We start from the raw sequence: 23,386 nt of genomic DNA on the forward strand, positions 1-23,386 counted from the left end.
CTCAATCAAGACTTTCCATATACCTTATAGTGTTAAATTTTGAAAAAAAAAATCTGACTCATACAAAAAAAAAACATACCCCCCTCCTCCATTTTTGAAGTTAAGGATGTTCGCTCCTCTTGTTTTTGAATTTTTGTCAGATATTCGGAATCCTCTGGTTTTATCCATCTAGTACCCATTAAAAATTTTGCCCATTAAGCCCTACTTTTCTTTTCATAATTTTATTACATATAGTTTTAACAGTCATATTTGAAAATCTTATAAAAACCTTGTTATTTTTTCATAGTTTTTGAAAGAAAATGCTGCCAATGTTAATTTCATGAAAAGTCTAGAGAGAATCATTTCCCGCCAATTTTCAATGGCTTATATCTCAAAAACAAGCACACGGACCTATCATTATTTTTCTTCTTTTAAATTTCAGTTATAAATATACTATCAATTCATAACAGTCTTTTAAAAAGCTTGTTATTTTGAAACAGAGTAGCAAACATCCTTAAATGGTTCTCCCTTACACGAAAGCAACGTTTTCTTAATTTTTAAAAACCTTTTATTGAAATTTGGTTATTTGACATGTTTTAACGGGATGTAGGGTAATACCTATGTAAGAACCCTACATGTAGTCAAATATAAGACGTTTGTAATCCAGAGACAGAGAAACTGGAATGGGTCAAATTTAGCGCTCACTGATACGAGCGTTATATATACGTTCTAGACGGTGTGGCGTCAACGTGGGTCATTTGCAAAGCCAGGCCAGTAGTCCCATTCATTGACAATGTCGCAAACGAGTGATGCATTTACTAAAATGAAAGCAAAAAAAATACCAATTCATGACATAAAATAACTGAGTTAAACTAACAGCAGAGGAAAGAAAAGGAAAAGCTCTTTGGTCTTTTAAAAAAATGTAAATAAATAAAAAGAAAATTGAATCTTTATATTGGAAAAAGTTACGTTGTGTAAATTATAATAATTATTTCAACTTCAATCCATATTAAGCTGTTGTTATTTCCCGCTTCGAGCAAATTTTGACCACATTTTAAAAAATAATTTCCTGCATGATACATATATTATATGCACATTTACATTGCGATCTTAATAAGAAAGTTGATATATAAACTGCCGTCAATTATTGTGTGATTGTAAGTTAGGCCGTTCAAAAATTTTAAATAAGAAGAGATTAAAAAAGTAATGTACATGTATGTGCATGAGAACCCCACCCCCCCCCCCCCCCAAAAAAAAAAAAACAAACATCCATACACACACACTCAGAAAAGGAAGAATAGTCGGTGCATAATCATTCTGCTACCAATGCAAGGGTTTTTCACAAGTATAGTAGTTAGCAGAAAAGTTCAAGTTTCCAAAATACACCAAACTATACATGTTACCTACTAGTATTTCGTGAAGTAAATGCAAATTTCATAAGGCTCGGTCCAAATAGCTTTTTACTGTACAATATCTTGCAAGTACGAAAAAGACCATACGAAAGTATATTTTGTCTATGTTTTGTAATCATTGCACAACTATTGAAAGTTGATCATGCATTCGTTCTAAAATAAAATTTTACACAAGATATATTTTAAAAGATACTAAGTGAAAAAACTAGACAACCGCAACGGGTTAATCGCTTGGACGTCCGAAAAAGATAATAGCCAACACATACATTGTAACATTTAAAGCTAGTTAACGTGCGATATTATAAAAATTGTTTATCAAAACCTAACAAAAACGCAAGTAAAGAACGTTTAAGTGGTCAATATTAATCAAAACTCAAAGGTTAGTCCTGTACTAATTTTTCGAATTATTTGATTTAGGCGTTGAGAACCTATATGATTTAGCCGTATGTTAGGTGGGTGCATTAAAAATAAAATTTTATGGTTAATGTCACTCGTCTATACAGGATTTATCATAATAATAATCATGCATACAAATTTGAAAACCAACTGATTTTGATAACACAAGACATATCAACACATTGAAATATTGAAAAATCTAGCACCTAGAAATTTGGGGGGAGGGGGTTATGAAATTGTCTAGAGAAAACATGGTTTACTTTCGTATAAATGGACATATTTTTTTCTAATTTTGATTTTTCTGTACCACATATAATTTTTTTGAACTCCATTATATCAATCTGATCGTTTGTCACATATTCATCTTTTAGGATTTACCTTTCATTTCGAAATTTTTTTCCGTTCCAAAATGATATCTATCTTGTCCCCAATACCATTGTTGTTGCATTTCAAACATAGTAGTTTTTCAATTTCTTCATTATTCTACCATGATCCTGTTTGAATTGGTATTTTTATTTGTGGTTTTAACATACAAAACAGATATTTAAATTGTAGTGTACATATCATTGTATATGATCCATTGCCTCCATATATATATATATGTTGTGTACAAGTTATCATTTTGTACAAATTATAATTTGTATGTTTGTTCAAAATTTGACTAAAATTCACTTATAACTTGTACAAAGGATATATGATTATTTAGCATGAAAGAAAAGGTGACCTTTTATATATTTTTAACAGTACTGTAATACATTTTAATTGCCTTAAGCTAGGAAATTTAAACATTTTTGCATTCAACTCTTCTTGAACATGTTTGGACTGTTAATTATTTAGGGGTCAATTGTTTTGATAAGTTGTCAAAAATATATATCCCCAGTGTTTGTGAACACTCTTTTTGATCGTTTACTCATTTGAAGATATATAATGTAAACATTGCCAGCATTGTTGATCAGCAGGATAAATTTGTCCTAGAAATTCTGTACCTAGCAGAGAGTAATACATAAAAGCACAATCATGTGTTCACCACGGGGTTTTGGTAGCGCATCGGAACAGCTGTAGGAATATTACCAGGATATTTGTTTAGAATTCAAATTAAAGTTGTTATAATGACACATGTTTATTCGCAGCAACGGTTCATAAGCGTCAACTTTCGCTACCTGAAGCAGTAAAAAGGCTTTAAAAACTGGTGGTCAGGGGTTTCTTTCATGTAAATGCAGCACTTTTTAATGCAAAAAACAATGGAATAATTTTGAAATGTAGAAAATTGATAAAAATGTATGATAAAACTAACCCAATTAAGGAAGGTTAGCCATGCATGCACGGATAAGAGGATTAGTTAGTTCATACCGAAATATCAGTGAAAGTAACATGAATCGGGCGCATTGCATTTGCGCCAATATTTACAAAATCCAATCTTTCATTTGCGCCACGTTGTTATATTTCATTTGCGCCAAAAAATAAAAACTACATTTACACCATTTTACAGGTATTAACATATAACGGAAATTTTCAAAATATTCATTGCTACATCGTCAATAAGAATTTATTTTAGAGTTTTTCCCCCTGGGTAACTTAGTAAGTTCATACTCATTTGGAATATAAAATTGAGAGTCACTTAGAATTAAAACTATATAGTGTTCACATGTTTGAGGTGTCAATGTGGGCATAGTCAATTCTGAAACAAACAGGCCGTTATTTTTCATGTCGAGGCTGTTTATAGCCGACTATACGATATTGGGTTTTCTCATTTTTGAAGGCCGTACGGTTGCCTATAATTGCTTTCATTCACTTCATTTGAACTTTGGTAGATAGTTGTCTCGTCGGCAATAATACCACATCTCCTTATTTTAATATAGAGAAAATATGTTTGCATTTTTTTATGACCACACATATAGGTTATCCAGTGTACGCGAGTACATCCGAGCCGTTGCCTACAAGTCTTGTGTCAGAACAAACTTTTGGTTACACTCCAGTGTATAGTGCTTCCTTTTAGGTTTTATGATCTCGTTAATTTATAACAGAACTGTATTTCAACATTATTATGAAAAATCTCTTATTAAGAACGTATCAGTGTAGTGTTACGATGACTGATTACGGAGAACTATGTTTTATTATGCAATCAAAAACTGTTTTTTAAAGTTATTATGAAAATCTCCTTTGAATAAATTTATTTTTTATATTATTTACCTGAATTATTGGCGCAAATGAAATGTTTTATTTAGGCGCAAATGAAATGTTTTATTTTGGGGCAAATGAAATATGGTTTGTGGCGCAAATGAAAGATTATTTTGGCCCAAATGAAATGCCAATTGGCGCAAAAGCCATGCGCTAATGTTTAGTTTTCATCATACATTTCTTATCAATTTTCCAGAATTCAAAATTATTCCAGATTCAAATAATTCATTGTTTAAATGTAAAAAGCAAAATATGTTGTGCAATTCCCGATCCCATAATTCTCTCACATGCTCAAACAAATGATTCAGAACTATTTTTTTTTGTACTTTGTAAATACGGTTTACTTTGTGGTCATTAAATAGAAATACTATAATGTGTATCAATGCTTTTTTAACTAAATCCATATTATAAATCATTGTACCAGTTATAAGTGAAGTTTAGTCAAATTTTTGGACGAATTACAATTTGTACATTACAAAATCATAACTTGTACACAACATACTTTTGATTTGTACAAAATGATTACTTGTACACAACATATTCTTCTTACATATGTATCTAAAAAGTTTTAAAACTCAAATGTCTACAAGGTGTCTTTAACCTATACCAACATTTGATAAATATATATTTAACCTATGCCTACAAACAAAATACAATAGGTGCTGTTATTACAATTAATAATTAATTACAGGTAAAATACAGTCAGTATTTTAAAGCTTTAGAAATTACTCCTTTAGAATTAGAAACAACAGTTAAATATTTGCAATATTATGTTGTAGCAAATATGATATTTGAAAAAGATGGACAAAATTATACAAAAGATCACTTCTGTATGGTAAAAAAACTATATGTAAAAAAAAAATTACAAAATAACATAACATAAAATACAAAAAAATAAAATCTTTTTATTTGTGACTTTTTCAATAATACAAGATTTGGTCATGTATGACATGATGATGAGTTACAAGTGTATAAAATCTGATTTGTGTTCTATATCTAAATTGAAATTTTTTTTGTTGAGTTGTTTCATTCAGTATCATTATTACGTGTTAGAAACATTATTACCAGTTGAATCTGATACTAAATATTATTTGAAAAAGAAATGTACACTCATTATTTTGGTCAAAGAAAAGTGTTCTATTGCCAATTTCAATAAAAAGAGAATTATCATGATTTGCTAAGCAGACATGAATAGCAGCATAATTATATTAATATGATATGATTTCAAAAATTCATAATCTTAAGAACTTTGGAATAAAGACATTTGAAAAACTGTTTACATCTTGTATAGTGCAGATTTAGACTATAACTCCTCAGTCTGGGGATATAAAGACTATGCATGTGTTAACTTGGTACAAAACAAAGCCATTCGTTATTTCTTGGGTGTTCATAAATTCGCCCGAAGGGATTGTTGGATGGATGCCATGTAAAGAAAGACACTGGTACAATATAATTAGACTATGGAACAAGCTCATACGAATAGACGATTCACGCTTATGTAAACTGGTTTTCAACTTGGACCTTGAACGGTGTTTGAACAATTGGTCATCAGATGTGAAACTTATTTTGACTCACATTGACATGGAAGATTATTTCCACCAAAAACAGATTTGTGATATTTCCCTTGTAAAAGACAGACTTTACATGTTGTGTTCCACTAAATGGGAAAACTCTGTTACAAACTTTCCAAAATTGCGGACATATAAAACATTCAAATCAGAATATAAATGTGAAACATATGTTGGTCTGAACCTCACTCGTGCTGAACGTTCTATACTGGCAGAATCTAGATGCAGAATACTTCCTTTAAGGATTGAAACAGGACGGTTTGTTCCAGAGAAGCAGAAGCTTATCGCATTTGCAAAATGTGTGACTCAAACTGTGTTGAAAATGAACGCCACTTTCTAATTGACTGTAACTTATACTGAATATAGAACACTCTTTTGAAGACATCTCCAAAGATGAACAATTTAAAGTGCTTATCTGAAAATATCCTAGAAAAACTGCTAAATTTTTTAACAATGCATTTAATAAGAGAAACAACTTTTTGTATAGGAACAATCAAACCTAAATTCTAATTTTGTCCGCCTTTAAATTATTATTCTTTTTATATGTATAAATGTTTAAAATCACTTATAGGTCCAAAGGGCCGGGTGTTGATACATGTAATTACAACCGCATAATGATATATTGTTTAATATCATAAAACACATGTCACTATAATGAACAATTTGGTATTGTATTGGTATTATAACAATAAGGAGATGTGGTATGATTGACATTGAGACAACTATCCACTAAATATCAAATGAAGTGGATGTAAGCAATATAGGCAACCGTGCGGCCTTCAACAATGAATGTATTAATGTATACAATAGGTATGAGCGGTAATATGTCAGACATCTTTTGATACTTTCAGATTTGTAAAGGCCAGATATGTACTTTCTAGAATATATGATATTCGTAACAAATAATATATCATGACACGTTTATCAGACTATTAAGGTTGGATCATCACTATGTATTTCCTCAGATAGAATATTCTTATACTTTGCCAAAATGTAGATTCAGCGATGTCCTTTTAAAAGATATAATAAAAAGTATGGGCCACCGCGCTATTTTTTAAGCTACAAGTCGTTCAATATTTATCAATTTTGCATGGGTTATTAAAAAAAAAAACACTTTCATGTGAATAAAAAGAAATCTATGAGATATAATTATGAAATAAAATATGAGAAGATAGGATTTACCATATGCTTTAAGAATGTAAAAAGACAAAATGGTGTCGCCGAACTTATTTTCTTGTTACAAGTAAAAATGAAAATTTCACATGTCAGTATTTACAAATATGTGTTTTTGTATATTTATTTAGAATACATGGAAATGCTTGATATAGTTATTGTAATAAGAAATAACACAAATTTATACAAATACCTACAAAACAGATTTATTTCATAAATACTGAACTGTGAATTAAATACACTTTTCCATGTGAAAGAAATTTTAAATAGTGCTACTGAATATTGATTAATATTATTAATTCGTATATTTTAACTAATTTGATTCGTTCAGGGATAGTCACATGTCAAACTATATTTTCGAAGGTTGATAGAAAACGGCGGATAACAAAAAGCATATTGCATAGCAAAAAGCATATTGCACGGTTATTTTTAGAATATCTAAAAACCGATATACTTTGTGACGTCATGTATTGAAATTTCATGATGTTGTTAAAAGTTTTATAAAAAATATCTATGATCGATTATTTGAAGAAAAAAAATCTTCAAATGCATAAGATGTATAAAAACAAACATGAAAATATTTGATAATATGTTGTTATTGCCTAGGAGACAATATGATATCTATAAAATTCTAACAAAATCAAATGACGATTTTGATACAAATATGGTCGGAAATTAATAATATAACAATTATAGCCTATGTATGAGGTCAATACAGGATATATCGACCCAAAGAAGTATATCGACTTCGGACTTCGTCCTCAGTCAAGATACTTCTTTCAGGTCAATATATCCTTGTATCGACCTCATACAAAGGCTATAATTGTATAATATTACCATGCATTTGACGTAATTCTACAAAAAATATCACTTAAATATTTTCATCATAATTTTTATATTGTATGATATTCACGTGATACTGGTATACATGCATATTTTGTTTTATTTCGTGCATTTCTAATACAAAATAGATCAGCAGCACATAGAGTTGCAATCATTTTCACAGTAACAAAATAGTTTTGAGTACACTTAAACTCTAAGTTTAAACTGGTTGTAAATTGATTGGCCACTGATTATTTTTGTTTTTATAACACCTAATTTGTTATATTTTATTCAACCTTTGCCAACATTTTTTCATACAATTTTATACCTAAATTTCAAAATGTTGGCATAGGTTGAATGATCCGTCTACAAGATTTTTATGAATTTACCACAAGTAAGTGTCACTCCTGTCTAAATTAATCGTATATGTGCATGTTTACTGAAGAAATGCAAAACTGTCAAAATATAGGAAAAGACAGCATCAAACACTTTCTGATTAATATTCACATTGCCGATCTACAACTTGTATAAATTATAGATAAGCTATACCGTGATTTCTTTTTTAAATCCTTTCCAGGTAAAAGTCGTGGCCAATATGCAATCAATCTTCAAAAAAGTTAGTTTGATGTCTTTTTGAACAGGAAAAATTCCAAGTTCACCAACAATATGGTTTGGTATTGATTTCAACTTTAGCAAAACAATTTATACATTCGAAACACTTACTAAACCTTTATTTTCTTGCTAAACCCCCATACATCGGATCCATAGAAAAAGTTGATAATTCCCCAACATTTCCTTAATAAATTATGCATACGATATCCTTTTACAAATCCCAAACATTGTTTGTTTTCACCTTTTATATTTGCTTTCTGGTTATTTTACCAAATTTCATACCAAGATAATTAAAGTCATGACCTATCTGTAAGTCTGTCCCATTTATAGAAAACTTTAGAAAATCTACACAAAGTCTTAGTCTTACCCTTAAAAATACCACGATTTTAATCATGGAAGTACTACGTGTATATCAACCACATTTACTATCAGCCTCCATATATTACACAGTACTCACAAAATTTGTTCATAATGTTTTGTACATCTTCTGTCGGTTCAGACATGAGACCGTGTCGTCTGCGCATAGAAAGACAAACAATTAATATAAATGTTCATATCATCTTCTGGAAAATCTAAAACCTCGTTCAGATTTTCCAGTATTATTAAATTTTAATTTATTCAGAAAGATAGCAATCAGGTTAAAAGGTTGTGGTGTTGACTGATATATACATATATATATATATTTGTATAGAAACTTGATGAGATCTTTTTTCTTAAATCGGGTAAACACACGATAGTATACAATGACTGTCTTTTGATGCGGTGAATATATTTGGTTTAATTGAGGCCAACGGCAGAACTTATATATCAGTTTTTCAAAAGTCAATTATTCCATTTTGGTATTATTAAAGTAGGTTTTTCTGAGGTAAAGGTTACGCTAGTTGTGTGTTTGTTTTTTAATTCCTTGGCAACGTAACACGTTTTTGCGTATTCGTTGTCTTTTAAAAGTCCTCGGCACCGAATTACATTAAATAGAGTGTAGATTTCAAAGTAAGACAGGACATTTTATGTGGTAAGTTTAATCAATTTTGTACAGTTTCAATTTAAACATAAAGTTGATCTAGAAGGTATCAGGGCGTCACATTATACTTTTGCATGACTGAAACCAAAGCTAGAGATAAGGAAATCTGATCATTTGGAGTCACATGTACTGGTATAACTGAAAGTACAATTGTACAACATGACCAATAGACAGAGAGAGTCTTTTAATTTAGTTGAGTGACAAATTAAGAAAAAGTCGCTTAATATAAGAGTTTAATGGACCGACATACCTCACGGCTGAAAATCCTCACGATGATAGAGTAAACATTATACTATCCTTTTAGCCCTGTCGTAGAGTTTTCCGACGGTGCAGGTTTTTTGTAAAATCTCAGTAAAGCGTAATTTTCCGATTTTTTTTTCTTTTTCATTATCAAACACGGGAACGCTTATAATTAATTCCCGAATGAAGATGTCAGCAAATATTTGTTATAAAACGAAAGAGTAATGTATCAACTTTCATTTAATATCAAACTTGAATATCATATGAAAATACATATGGAGTGAATTTGAAGAATTATGACACCCTCAACGGAGTTGGGGTGACATACTGTTATTCTACGTTTCTTTTTTTTCTTATTATTTTTCTTGCACAAATTTTGTCCGCGCGAGTTCTTGGAATTCAATGGACCAATGTTGATGGAACTCTACTATAATGAGGACCCCCATGTAAAGTTGTGCATCTTGCTATGGAAAGGTAAAAAATGACCGCCGTTTCCATGGAAACAGCAAAAATGCCAAAAAAATCAAAGTGTTCCAAACTGGAAGAAACTCCACAGGAATGGTAACTGGCATGTGCTGATCTGCAGTTTGACTTCGGAGTTTTCAATATGGCTGCCGTTACCATGGAAACAGCTAAAATATCAAAAATTCTAACTCTTCCGTTATAAGACGCAACTGGATGAAACTTAATGAAAATGTTACCCAGTATGCCAAGATGCCAAGACAATATTTGGATACTCCAAAATGGCCGCCGTTGTCATGGAAACTGGGGGCAAGTTTAACATTGACCCTATGGGAAAATGCATAAAATCAGCATTTTCTTAAAGAGTATTTCACCAAAGTCAATGAAACTGTATTGATATATAACATGACATGTGGCAATGAGATGTCTGCTTTTAGAATTTTGGAATTATCCACTGTAACCATGGCTGCAGCATAAATGTCCAGAATTTCAAAAAAAAATAAAATGCTGCAAACTGGATGAACCTTTACAGAAATGGTAAATGGCATAGGCAGAGTTGCATTTTGAAGTTGGAATTTTTAAAATGGCCGCCGTAACCATGGAAACAGCAAAAATGTCCAAAATTTCAAAATGCTCCAAACTTAATGAAACTTTACAAAAAGGATAATTTGCATGTGTAGATGCACTCTTTGACTTTGGAATTTTCTAAATGGCTGCCAATCACCTGGCAACAAGGGAAGGGTGCCATCCGCTATTGCTTGCAATGGCAAATCTAGTGAAGTCGCCAAAACGGAGTTTTGGGGACTTTATGTTTTTGTCCCGTTTCTTATTATTATTATTATTATGGCACCCTCAACGGAGTTGGGGTGACATACTATTATTCTACGTTTCTTTTTTTTCTTATTTTTCTTCCACACATTTTGTCCGCGCGAGTTCTTGGAATCCAATGGACCAATGTTGATGGAACTCTATTATAATGAGGACCCCCAAGTAAAGTTGTGCACCTTGCTATGGAATGGTGAAAAATGGCCGCCGTTTCCATGGAAACAGCAAAAATGCGAAAATAATCAAAGTGTTCCAAACTGGAAGAAACACCACAGGAATGGTAACTGGCATGTGCTGATTTGCAGTTTGACTTCGGAATTTTCAAAATGGCTGCCGTTACCATGGAAACAGCTGAAATATCAAAAATTCTAACTCTTTCGTTATAAGACCCAACTGAATGAAACTTTATCAAAATGTTACCCAGTATGCCAAGATGTCAAGACAATATTTGGATAGTCCAAAATGGCCGCCGTTGTCATGGAAACTGGGGGCAAGTTTTACATTGACCCTATGGGAAAATGCATGAAATCAGCATTTTCTTAAAGAGTATTTCACCAAAGTCAATGAAACTGTATTGATATATAACATGACATGTGGCAATGAGATGTCTGCTTTTAGAATTTTGGAATTATCCACTGTAACCATGGCTGCAGCATAAATGTCCAGAATTTCAAAAAAAAATAAAATGCTGCAAACTGGATGAACCTTTACAGAAATGGTAAATGGCATAGGCAGAGTTGCATTTTGAAGTTGGAATTTTTAAAATGGCCGCCGTAACCATGGAAACAGCAAAAATGTCCAAAATTTCAAAATGCTCCAAACTTAATGAAACTTTACAAAAAGGATAATTTGCATGTGTAGATGCACTCTTTGACTTTGGAATTTTCTAAATGGCTGCCAATCACCTGGCAACAAGGGAAGGGTGCCATCCGCTATTGCTTGCAATGGCAAATCTAGTGAAGTCGCCAAAACGGAGTTTTGGGGACTTTATGTTTTTGTCCCGTTTCTTATTATTATTATTATTATGGCACCCTCAACGGAGTTGGGGTGACATACTATTATTCTACGTTTCTTTTTTTTCTTATTTTTCTTCCACACATTTTGTCCGCGCGAGTTCTTGGAATCCAATGGACCAATGTTGATGGAACTCTACTATAATGAGGACCCCCAAGTAAAGTTGTGCACCTTGCTATGGAATGGTGAAAAATGGCCGCCGTTTCCATGGAAACAGCAAAAATGCGAAAATAATCAAAGTGTTCCAAACTGGAAGAAACACCACAGGAATGGTAACTGGCATGTGCTGATTTGCAGTTTGACTTCGGAATTTTCAAAATGGCTGCCGTTACCATGGAAACAGCTGAAATATCAAAAATTCTAACTCTTTCGTTATAAGACCCAACTGGATGAAACTTTATCAAAATGTTACCCAGTATGCCAAGATGTCAAGACAATATTTGGATAGTCCAAAATGGCCGCCGTTGTCATGGAAACTGGGGGCAAGTTTTACATTGACCCTATGGGAAAATGCATGAAATCAGCATTTTCTTAAAGAGTATTTCACCAAAGTCAATGAAACTGTACTGATATATAACATGACATGTGGCAATGAGATGTCTGCTTTTAGAATTTTGGAATTATCCACTGTAACCATGGATGCAGCAAAAATGTCCAAAATTTCCAAAAAAATTAAAATGCTGCAAACTGGATGAAACTTTACAGAAATAGTAACTGGCATGGGCAGAGTTGCATTTTGAAGTTGGAATTTTCAAAATGGCTGCCGTAACCATGGAAACAGCAAAAATGTCCAAAATTTCAAAATGCTCCAAACTAAATAAAACTTAACAAAAATGATAGTTTGCATGTGTAAATGCACTCTTTGACTTTGGAATTTTCTAAATGGCTGCCGCTCTCCGGCAATGGGGGAAGGGTGTCATCCGCTATTGCCTGCAATGGCAAATCTAGTTAAGTCGCCAAAGCGGAGTTTTGGGGACTTTATGTTTTTGTCCCGTTTCTTATTATTATTAAGTCGCCAAAACGGAGTTTTGAGGACTTTATGTTTTTGTCCCGTTTCTTATTATTATTATTATTATTATTATTATTCTTAACCCTAATTTGTCCGACCATTTTCTTCCAAGCCGTAAATGATGGAAACTTTATATTTGGTATGATGATGGGGTAGTATCCCTAGGGGTGCATTCACTATTTTTTATTTCAAATGGGGGTCAACTTGGCACTATTTGGGGGCCGGAACATGGGTGGGGTCATTTTTCGACTATTGATTCGCTACTGGTAGAACCTTTAAGTTTTGTGTTATACAAGAGACCGATGTCCAGGTGTCCATTCCACATTTTTTATTTCAGCCCTGGGTCATCTTGGCATTATTTTAGGGGGTCAATTTTCATGGAACATTCTAGAACAATAGTCATGTGATTAGTCATGTGTTAGTGTTGAATTATTCCTATGTACTTTTTATGCTATATAATGATATATTATTACAGGTAGCACCATATGTAGCTGTAATTCGACTTTGGAATTTTTAAAATGGCCGCCGTTACCATGGAAACTGCAAAAATGTGATTTTTTTTTAAAATGCTTCAAATTTTATGAAATTTTACAGAGATGTTAACGAGTGTATGTAGATTTAGAATTTGACTTTGGAATTTCCAAAATGGCCGCCGTTGCCATGGAAACAAGAAAAATGCGGAAAATCTAGATTTGGTCCAATCTTTCTGAAACTTGACAGTAATTTGACCTGTCATGTGTAGATGTGCCATCCGACTTTGGAATTTTCAAAATGGCTGCCGTTACCATGGAAACTGCAAAAATGTAAAAAATTCAAAATGCTTTAAACTTAATGAAACTTTACACAAATGATGACTGGCTTATGTAGATGTGGCATTTGACTTTGAAAATTCTAAAATGGCCACCGTAACCATGGAAACACGAATGCCTAAATTTGAAAATTGGTCCAATTTTTATGAAACTTGTAAGTAATGTGACCTGTCACGTGTAGATGTGATATCCGACTTTGAAATTTCAAAATGGCTGCCGTTACCATGGAAACAGTAGAACAATGGTTGGGGGCCGTTTTGGCGACTTTTGTGTTAGCATCCTAACACAGGATTACTTGTTATTATTATTATTATTATTATTATTATTATTAACCCTAATTTGTCCGACCATTTTCTTCCAAGCCTTAAATGATGGAAACTTTATGTTTGGTATGATGATGGGGTAGTATCCCTAGGGGTGCATTCACTATTTTTTATTTCAAATGGGGGTCAACTTGGCACTATTTGGGGGCCGGAACATGGGTGGGGTCATTTTTCGACTATTGATTCGCTACTGGTAGAACCTTTCAGTTTTGTGTAATACAAGAGACCGATGTCCAGGTGTCCATTCCACATTTTTTATTTCAGCCAGGGGTCATCTTGGCATTATTTTAGGGGGTCAAATTTCATGGAACATTCTAGAACAATAGTCATGTGATTAGTCATGTGATAGTGTTGAATTATTCCTATGTACTTTTTATGTTATATAACGATAGATTATTATAGGTAGCACCATATGTAGCTGTAATTCGACTTTGGAATTTTTAAAATGGCCGCCGTTACCATGGAAACTGCAAAAATGTGATTTTTTTTTAAAATGCTTCAAATTTTATGAAATTTTACAGAGATGTTAACGAGTGTATGTAGATTTAGAATTTGACTTTGGAATTTCCAAAATGGCCGCCGTTGCCATGGAAACAAGAAAAATGCGGAAAATCTAGATTTGGTCCAATCTTTCTGAAACTTGACAGTAATTTGACCTGTCATGTGTAGATGTGCCATCCGACTTTGGAATTTTCAAAATGGCTGCCGTTACCATGGAAACTGCAAAAATGTAAAAAATTTCAAAATGCTTTAAACTTAATGAAACTTTACACAAATGATGACTGGCTTATGTAGATGTGGCATTTGACTTTGAAAATTCTAAAATGGCCACCGTAACCATGGAAACACGAATGCCTAAATTTGAAAATTGGTCCAATTTTTATGAAACTTGTAAGTAATGTGACCTGTCACGTGTAGATGTGATATCCGACTTTGAAATTTCAAAATGGCTGCCGTTACCATGGAAACAGTAGAACAATGGTTGGGGGCCGTTTTGGCGACTTTTGTGTTAGCATCCTAACACAGGATTACTTGTTATTATTATTATTATTATTATTATTATTATTCTTAACCCTAATTTGTCCGACCATTTTCTTCCAAGCCTTAAATGATGGAAACTTTATGTTTGGTATGATGATGGGGTAGTATCCCTAGGGGTGCATTCACTATTTTTTATTTCAAATGGGGGTCAACTTGGCACTATTTGGGGGCCGGAACATGGGTGGGGTCATTTTTCGACTATTGATTCGCTACTGGTAGAACCTTTCAGTTTTGTGTAATACAAGAGACCGATGTCCAGGTGTCCATTCCACATTTTTTATTTCAGCCAGGGGTCATCTTGGCATTATTTTAGGGGGTCAATTTTCATGGAACATTCTAGAACAATAGTCATGTGATTAGTCATGTGATAGTGTTGAATTATTCCTATGTACTTTTTATGTTATATAACGATAGATTATTATAGGTAGCACCATATGTAGCTGTAACTCGACTTTGGAATTTTTAAAATGGCCGCCGTTACCATGGAAACTGCAAAAATGTGAAAATGTTTTAAAATGCTTCAAATTTAATGAAATTTTACAGAGATGTTAACGAGTGTATGTAGATTTGGAATTTGACTTTGGAATTTCCAAAATGGCCGCCGTTGCCATGGAAACAACAAAAATGCGAAAAATCTAGATTTGGTCCAATCTTAATGAAACTTTACAGTAATGTGACCTGCCATATGTAGATGTGCCATCCGACTTTGGAATTTTCAAAATGGCTGCCGTTTCCATGGAAACTGCAAAAATGTAAAAAAAATCAAAATGCTTCAAACTTAATGAAACTTTACACAAATGTTGACTGTCTTATGTAGATGTGGCATTTGACTTTGGGATTTCCAAAATGGCCACCGTAACCATGGAAATACGAATGCCTAAATTTGAAAATTGGTCCAATTTTTATGAAACTTGTAAGAAATGTGACCTGTCACGTGTAGATGTGATATCCGACTTTGAAATTTCAAAATGGCTGCCGTTACCATGGAAACAGCAGAACGGAGTTTTGGAAACTTTATGTGTTTGTCCCGTTTCTTATTATTATTCTTATTCTTCTCTTTCTGATCCCTTAAACTGTCCTACCATTTTCTTGGAAGCTATAGAGGATGGAAGCCTGATATTAATTATGGGTATGGGTCTGTATCATGGGGGTTGCAGAACCCAAAATTCATGATATTAGGGTGTCCACTTGGCATAATTAAGGGGCCTCAAAAGAGGGTTGGGTCAAAATTTTTTTACATTTCTTAAATTAGCTGCTGTATGTAGAGTAGATAGAATTATGATTACTTCTATGAATATTTAGAGACACATGTCCACTTCAACATGGAACATTTCTTATTTCTACCGGGGGTCTCCTTGGCATAATTTGAGAGGGGTGAATTTTCATGGAACATTCTAGAACATCAGTGTTGAAATAATTCTAGAGACATAAAATGTTATATGATGGTATATTATCATGGGTAGCACCATATGCAACAGCAGTTTGACTTTGGAATTTTTAAAATGGCCGCCGTTACCATGGAAACTGCAAAAATGTGAAAAATTTCACAATGCTTTAAACTTAATGAAACTTTACACAAATGTTGATTAGAATATATAGATGTGGCATTTGACTTTAGAATTTCCTAAATGGCCGCCGTTACCATGGAAACTGCAAAAATGTTGAAAATTTAAAATTGCTTCAAACTTAATTAAACTTTACACAAATGTTAACTGGCATATGTAGAAGTGGTATTCGACTCTGAAATTTCCAAAATGGCCGCCGTTACCATGGAAACTGCAAAAATGTGATTCTTTTTCAATTCTTCAAACTGAATGAAACTTTACACAAATGTTAACTTGCATATAATGATGTGCTATTTAACTTTGGAATTTCCAAAATGGCTGCCGTTACCATGGATACCGCAGAAAAATGATTGGGGGTCCGTTTTGGCGACTTTTGTGTTAGCATCCTGACACAGGATTACTAGTTATTATTATTATTCTTCTTAACCCTAATTTGTCCGACCATTTTCTTCCAAGCCTTAAATGATGGAAACGTTATATTTGGTATGATGTTGGGGTAGTATCCCTAGGGGTGCATTCACTATTTTTTATTTCAAATGGGGGTCAACTTGGCACTATTTGGGGGGCCGGAACATGGGTGGGGTCATTTTTCAAATATGGTTTCGCTACTGATAGAACCTTTAAGTTTTGTGTAATATAAGAGACCGATGTCCAGGTGTCCATTCCACATTTTTTATTTCAGCCAGGGGTCATCTTGGCATTATTTTAGGGGGTCAAATTTCATGGAAAATTCTAGAACAATAGTCATGTGATTAGTCATGTGATAGTGTTGAATTATTCCTATGTATTTTTTATGTTATATAATGATAGATTATTACAGGTAGCACCATATGTAGCTGTAATTCGACTTTGGAATTTTTAAAATGGCCGCCGTTACCATGGAAACTGCAAAAATGTGAAATTTTTTTTAAATGCTTAAAATTTAATGAAATTTTACAGAGATGTTAACGAGTGTATGTAGATTTGGAATTTGACTTTGGAATTTCCAAAATGGCCGCCGTTGCCATGGAAACAACAAAAATGCGAAAAATCTAGACTTGATCCAATCTTTATAAAACTCGACAGTAATGTGACCTGTCATGTGTAGATGTGCCATCCGACTTTGGAATTTTCAAAATGGCTGCCGTTACCATGGAAACTGCAAAAATGTAAAAAAATTCAAAATGCTTCAAACTTAATGAAACTTTACACAAATGTTGACTGTCTTATGAAGATGTGGCATTTTACTTTGGAATTTCCAAAATGGCCACCGTAACCATGGAAACACGAATGCCTAAATTTGAAAATTGGTCCAATTTTTATGAAACTTTTAAGTAATGTGACCTGTCACGTGTAGATATGATATCCGACTTTGAAATTTCAAAATGGCTGCCGTTATCATGGAAACAGCAGAACAATGGTTGGGTGCCGTTTTGGCGACTTTTGTGTTAGCATCCTAACACAGGATTACTTGTTATTATTATTATTATTATTATTATTATTCTTAACCCTCATTTGTCCGACCATTTTCTTCCAAGCCTTAAATGATGGAAACTTTATGTTTGGTATGATGATAGGGTAGTATCCCTAGGGATGCATTCACTATTTTTTATTTCAAATGGGGGTCAACTTGGCTCTATTTGGGGGCCGGAACATGGGTGGGGTCATTTTTCAAATATGGTTTCGCTACTGATAGAACCTTTAAGTTTTGTGTAATATAAGAGACCGATGTCCAGGTGTCCATTCCACATTTTTTATTTCAGCCAGGGGTCATCTTGGCATTGTTTTAGGGGGTCAAATTTCATGGAACATTCTAGAACAATAGTCATGTGATTAGTCATGTGATAGTGTTGAATTATTCCTATGTATTTTTTATGTTATATAATGATAGATTATTACAGGTAGCACCATATGTAGCTGTAATTCGACTTTGGAATTTTTAAAATGGCCGCCGTTACCATGGAAACTGCAAAAATGTGAAATTTTTTTTAAATGCTTCAAATTTAATGAAATTTTACAGAGATGTTAACGAGTGTATGTAGATTTGGAATTTGACTTTGGAATTTCCAAAATGGCCGCCGTTGCCATGGAAACAACAAAAATGCGAAAAATCTAGACTTGATCCAATCTTTATAAAACTCGACAGTAATGTGATCTGTCATGTGTAGATGTGCCATCCGACTTTGGAATTTTCAAAATGGCTGCCGTTACCATGGAAACTGCAAAAATGTAAAAAAATTCAAAATGCTTTAAACTTAATGAAACTTTACACAAATGTTGACTGTCTTATGTAGATGTGACATTTTACTTTGGAATTTCCAAAATGGCCACCGTAACCATGGAAACACGAATGCCTAAATTTGAAAATTGGTCCAATTTTTATGAAACTTTTAAGTAATGTGACCTGTCACGTGTAGATATGATATCCGACTTTGAAATTTCAAAATGGCTGCCGTTATCATGGAAACAGCAGAACAATGGTTGGGTGCCGTTTTGGCGACTTTTGTGTTAGCATCCTAACACAGGATTACTTGTTATTATTATTATTATTATTATTATTATTATTCTTAACCCTAATTTGTCCGACCATTTTCTTCCAAGCCTTAAATGATGGAAACTTTATGTTTGGTATGATGATGGGGTAGTATCCCTAGGGATGCATTCACTATTTTTTATTTCAAATGGGGGTCAACTTGGCACTATTTGGGGGCCGGAACATGGGTGGGGTCATTTTTCATATATGGTTTCGCTACTGATAGAACCTTTAAGTTTTGTGTAATATAAGAGACCGATGTCCAGGTGTCAATTCCACATTTTTTATTTCAGCCAGGGGTCATCTTGGCATTATTTTAGGGGGTCAAATTTCATGGAACATTCTAGAACAATAGTCATGTGATTAGTCATGTGATAGTGTTGAACTATTCCTATGTATTTTTTATGTTATATAATGATAGATTATTACAGGTAGCACCATATGTAGCTGTAATTCGACTTTGGAATTTTTAAAATGGCCGCCGTAACCATGGAAACTGCAAAAAATGTGAAATTTTTTAAAATGCTTTTAATTTAATGAAATTTTACAGAGATGTTTTAAAACCAGTGTATGTAGATTTGGAATTTCCAAAATGGCCGCCGTTTCCATGGAAACAACAAAAAATGCGAAAAATCTAGACTTGATCCAATCTTTATAAAACTTGACAGTAATGTGACCTGTCATGTGTAGATGTGCCATCCGACTTTGGAATTTTCAAAATGGCTGCCGTTACCATGGAAACTGCAAAAATGTAATAAAATTCAAAATGCTTCAAACTTAATGAAACTTTACACAAATGTTGACTGTCTTATGTAGATGTGGCATTTTACTTTGGAATTTCCAAAATGGCCACCGTAACCATGGAAACACGAATGCCTAAATTTGAAAATTGGTCCAATTTTTATGAAACTTTTTAGTTATGTGACCTGTCACGTGTAGATATGATATCCGACTTTGAAATTTCAAAATGGCTGCCGTTACCATGGAAACAGCAGAACAATGGTTGGGTGCCGTTTTGGCGACTTTTGTGTTAGCATCCTAACACTGGATTACTTGTTTCTTATTATTTTTCTTCCACTTTTTTTGTCCAGCTTATATTTTGGAATTGGATGAACCAAACGTTATGGAACTATACCATAATGTTAACCAGCATGTGCAGATTTGCAATCGGGGTATGGCATTTTCAAGATGGCCACCGTTACCATGGAAACAGAACATATGTGAAAAATATTTTTTTTGTTTTATATATTGTTGGTGTCCACTATATACAGGTTTTAGAGGATTTTGAGAATCTTTGGAACTACTATATTGCCATGGAAACTAAATATCTTTAGCATTAAACCCTATGGGAAAACCTTGAAGTAGTATTTACTCCGTTAACAAGGAAGGTCAAACTCAATGAAACTACATGGATATGTAACATGGCATGTTTCAAAGTGGCAGCTGTCTTTGGAATTTTGGAAATGGTTACCGTTACCATGGAAACAGTAAAAATTTCAAAAGTTTCAAAATGTTCCAAACTTTATAAAATTTTACAACAATGTTCATTGGCATGTGTAGATGCGCTATTTGACTTTGGAATTTTCAAAATGGCTGCCGTTACCATGGCAATGGGGGAAGGGTGCCATCCGTTATTGCTAGCAATTACAAATCTAGTTATGGCACCCTCAACGGAGTTGGGGTGACATATTGTTATTCTACGTTTCTTTTTATTTTTTTTATTATGGCACTTATGGCACCTTCAACGGAGTTGGGGTGACATACTGTTATTGTTCGTTTCTTTTTTATGGCACCCTCAACGGAGTTGGGGTGACATATTGTTATTCTACGTTTCTTTTTATTTTTTTTATTATGGCACTTATGGCACCTTCAACGGAGTTGGGGTGACATACTGTTATTGTTCGTTTCTTTTTTATGGCACCCTCAACGGAGTTGGGGTGACATATTGTTATTGTTCGTTTCTTTTTTTCTTATTATTTTTATTCTTCCACACTTTTTGTCCACGGTAGTTCTCGGAATTGGATGGACCAATCTTGATGGAACTATGCTATAATGTTGACCACAATGTTAAGTTGTGCACCTGACTTTGGAATGTGTAAGATGGCCACGGTTACCATGGAAACTAAAAAAATGTAAAAAAAAATCAAAATTCGAACTCTTTCGTTATAAGAGCCAACATAATGAAACTTTGTGCAAATGTTGGTGGTGGTGCCCCGAGGTACCAACAGTACTTAGAAATTCCAAAATGGCTGTCATTGCCATGGAAACAGAGGAAACGTTTAACATTGACCCTATGGGAAAACACATAAAAGCTGTATTTTCATTTAGAATTTTCAATGAAACCCAATATAACTTTGTGGATATGTACCTTGGCATATGTCAATGCCTCATCTGTCTTTGGAATTTTGGAAATGCTCCTCGTTACTATGGAAACAGCCAATATTAAAAAAAAATCAAAATACTCCAAATTTTCTTAAAATTTGCTAGAATGATACCTGGCATGTCAGGAAACGATATTTGATTTTGGAATTTTCAAAGTGGCTGCAGTTCAGTGGCAATGTGGGATGGGTGCCATCCGCTATTGCTTGCAATGGCAAATCTAGTTTATTTTTATTTTTATTCTTCCACACATTTTGTCCATGCTATTTCTCGAGATTGGTCAGACCCATGTTGATGGAACTATACCATAATATGAACCGCCATGTGAAGTTGTGCAAGAGACATTGGAATGGTTCAAAATGGCCGCCGTTACCATTGAAACTGCAAAAACGTAAAAAAATATTCAAATTCTAAATCTTTCGTTATAAGAGGCAACCTCTTGAAAGTTTATGTAAATGTTGGCAGTGGTGCCCTGAGGTACCAACAGTACTTGGAATTTTCAAAATGGCTGTCATTGCCATGGAAACTTGAGAAAAGTTTAACATTGATCCTATGGGAAAAAACATCAAAGCAGCATTTTCTTAAGGAATATAAGATCAAACTAAAACAAATTTCATGAATATATAACATAGCATAATTGTCAATGTTGAAACTGTTGTTGGAATTTTCAAAATGGACACCGTTACCATAAAACAGCAAAAATGTCCAAAAATCTCAAACTGCTCCAAACTTAATGAAACTCATTATAAATGGTAAATGGTAAGTAAAGATAAGACTTTGGACTTTGGAATTTCCAAAATGGCCGCCGTTGCCATGGAAACTGCAAAAATGTGAAAAATTGAAAAAATGCTCAAAACTGTCTACAAAATTTACAAACAAATATGTTGTAATGTATTTATGTGTAAATACTGTTTCAAATTTTCAAAATGGCTGCAGTTTAGTGGCAATGTGGGAAGGGTGCCTGCCATCCGCTATTGCTTGCAATGGCAAATCTAGTTATTATTATTTTTCTTCCACACTTTTTGTCCACTCTGGAACTCAGAATTGAATGGACCCAAGGCGATGGGACTATACAATAATGTTAACCACCATGTGAAGATTTGCAATTAGGGGTTGGCACTTTCAAGATGGCCGCCGTTACCATGGAAACAGCAAAAATGTCCAAAAAACTAAAATGCTAAAAAATTATTGAAACTTCACACAAATATTGACTGGCATATACAGAAATGGTATTTGAATTTGGAATTTTCAAAATGGCCACCGTTACCATGGAAACAGCAAAAATGTCCAAAATTTCAAAATGCTCCAAACTTAATGAAACCTTACAAAAATGATAATTTGCATGTGTAGATGAGCTCTTTGACTTTGCAATTTTTAAAATGGGGGCGGCTCGCCTGGCAATGGAGGAAGGGTGCCATCTGTTATTGCTGGCAATTACAAATCTAGTTTCAATTGCATTCGACATTTTCAATCTTACCGTCTGTCAAAGTATATTAAATTTCTTACATACATCTCCCGTAGTCGATTTTGACATAAAATAGTGGAACAAGCAATACTTAAGAAGTTTTAATATATCAAAGTTTGACAGAACATACAAATCAAACTTTACAAGACTTTTTATAATACTCATCATATAAGACATGTCACGCTCCCTTTTTCTGTTTTCCCCTGACTTTTAAATTGCTGTGTTTTTTGTAATGAATTAAATGTGTTTCTCAATTTTCGAAATAAGAATATAGATTTGTATCAATGTTTGTGTCTAGATGTTTGACTAAATACAGATGTTAAGGTTTAATAACGGTTGAGGGGTTTTTATTCTTGTTGAGTTTTTCGAATAGACTAATTTTAAACTACTTTGGAACACATCCGAATTAATCCGGAAAATGATTGGTAGTGCTGATTCCTTTAAGGTAGCACAATACAAAGATTTTTTCACCCCCAATCAGACAATTTTAAACTGATGTAATTTCTTTCATCCAGCTTTAAATTTTATAAATGAGGTACCAAAAGAAAGAAGAAAGATTAATCTTTCAAATGGTGAAAACG

The 23,386-nt window shown here is 33.4% G+C and overlaps 2 protein-coding genes across 7 annotated transcripts in view; one reads left to right on the forward strand and one right to left on the reverse strand.

Moving 5' to 3' along the window:
* LOC127728290 (heat shock 70 kDa protein 12A-like) overlaps positions 1-8,694 on the reverse strand; it is a 177,821-nt gene extending 169,127 nt beyond the window's left edge. The window contains exon 1 of one of the 2 annotated variants that reach the window (XM_052235619.1): positions 8,598-8,694. The gene's annotated coding sequence lies outside the window, so the exon portion shown is untranslated. Of the gene's footprint in view, positions 1-8,507 lie in introns of both variants that reach the window. The other variant, XM_052235618.1, reaches the window with a different exon arrangement.
* A 393-nt stretch (positions 8,695-9,087) lies between these two features.
* LOC127728285 (heat shock 70 kDa protein 12A-like) overlaps positions 9,088-23,386 on the forward strand; it is a 172,339-nt gene continuing 158,040 nt past the window's right edge. For all 5 annotated transcript variants that reach the window (XM_052235602.1, XM_052235603.1, XM_052235600.1 and 2 more), the window contains exon 1: positions 9,088-9,152. The gene's annotated coding sequence lies outside the window, so the exon portion shown is untranslated. The remainder of the gene's footprint in view (positions 9,153-23,386) is intronic.

This window comes from Mytilus californianus, unplaced genomic scaffold (genome assembly GCF_021869535.1).
Source record: "Mytilus californianus isolate M0D057914Y unplaced genomic scaffold, xbMytCali1.0.p SCAF_2, whole genome shotgun sequence".
In the NCBI taxonomy this organism is placed as follows: Eukaryota; Metazoa; Mollusca; class Bivalvia; order Mytilida; family Mytilidae; genus Mytilus; species Mytilus californianus.